The sequence below is a fragment of the Myxocyprinus asiaticus genome, chromosome 20 (assembly GCF_019703515.2).
Source record: "Myxocyprinus asiaticus isolate MX2 ecotype Aquarium Trade chromosome 20, UBuf_Myxa_2, whole genome shotgun sequence".
Classification (NCBI taxonomy): Eukaryota; Metazoa; Chordata; class Actinopteri; order Cypriniformes; family Catostomidae; genus Myxocyprinus; species Myxocyprinus asiaticus.
The window spans coordinates 41,748,282-41,749,915 of record NC_059363.1 but is presented as its reverse complement, the minus strand read 5'-3'; positions in this window follow the sequence as shown (position 1 = coordinate 41,749,915).

The window sequence follows — 1,634 nt, the reverse complement described above, 5'->3', positions numbered from 1 at the left end:
GATGTTTAAAAAAAAAAAAAAAAGAAAAAAGCATCTTGCACTATTAAAAGCACCAATAAGTGTGGGATAAAAAGTCCCATCACACCTTTAAAAAAATAAATAATATTAATAATAATAATTATTATTATTATTATTTTAATCAAAACAAACTTTCATTATTATTTTTCAAACAAATGATGTTGCTATATTAATATTAAATATAAATTGTTATTGTTGTTGTTTTTTACACAATGCAAGAAGAAAAAAACAAACAAATTTTGTCTTTAGCCCCGTTGTACCATAAGTTTTACTTTTTGAGCTAGCTAGCTTTTTATCGAAATAATGTAATTAACGCATCATAATAATGAAAAATTACGAAAATGTTAAAATTATAAGTACATTTTAAAATCAGTGTAATAGTCTTACGTTTTATTTCTACTTAAATCTACCTAGTATTGTAGAACCGAAGTAGCTAGTGCTAAAACACTATATTCCTCTTGCTTTTCATAATTAGGCTACTGAGGGACACTTAGAGGTTGCTCATTAAGAGTCTTAGTCTATGGTGCCTATGGGATAGGTATGGCAGGAGAGTGCAAGCACTGTCAGCAATGTTTCAGGCACGTCACATAGATCTTTCAGCGGTGAAACAATCAGTCAGAATCTCTAACGCTCAGTGGTATCAAATTACAAATTTAACCTTCAGACAGATAAGAGATGTAGCCTTAATGTTGCAACGAGTTTTAAAAGCTAGAATGTCCTTTCTTAATTTGATGTTGAAAAACATCAAAGAAAGTCCATTTAACTTTGACTAATGTGAAAATGTAATGGACTGGAAAACATAGATGATTAGTGACACTACACTGGTCACCTTCATCTTCATACAGCCAACAACTGTGCCACCAAAAGTTTTCGGTTTACACTGAAACTGCCGCGTAGAACCAGAAAATCCACATTTTACAGTCTTGCATAAGTTTGTTCCATGCTGGACACGTCACACCATAAAACACCATAAAATATTAAAATATTTCTATATTTGTGGTGTAGGCTTAAGTCCTCGTTTAGACTACTGTGAATAAACTTTTGAGATGTGGATTATTTGTACACGCGTTATTAAGAATAATTTAAAATTAGGCCCGTTTCAAGATTATTATTATTATTGTTATTATTATTATTATTATTAGGCCATTAATGGTGTTGATAAGAATCATTACTGATGTTGAGTTTTTGTTTCGTTTGCGGATGAATATAATGTGAAATTTTTGCTCGGAACTCGGAATTCGGTAAGATATTTTAGGACACCGTTTCTCAACTGGTGGGTTGCGATCCAAAAGTGGGTCGCAGGTCTATTCGGAATGGGTCGCGGACAGCAGGGAAAGAACAATGATTTTTCGGCGGCCGCCCAAGTGATAGAGATTATTTAATGATAATATAATATATAATGAAGAGATTTAATGATAAGCTCGCATTCAGCTAAAGTCTTCTCATTTGCACTGTGATATTTTCGCGGTGCGTTAAGCTTTCGCGCGAGTGTAACATTACCAGCTCGCGCTAATGACCTCCTTGCTCTCTGACTCTCGGGCGCAACAGCCGGCCTTCCCTTGATATTGCGGCGCGCAGACCTTAAAACTGATGTGACCCATTTCAATTCTAGTAAG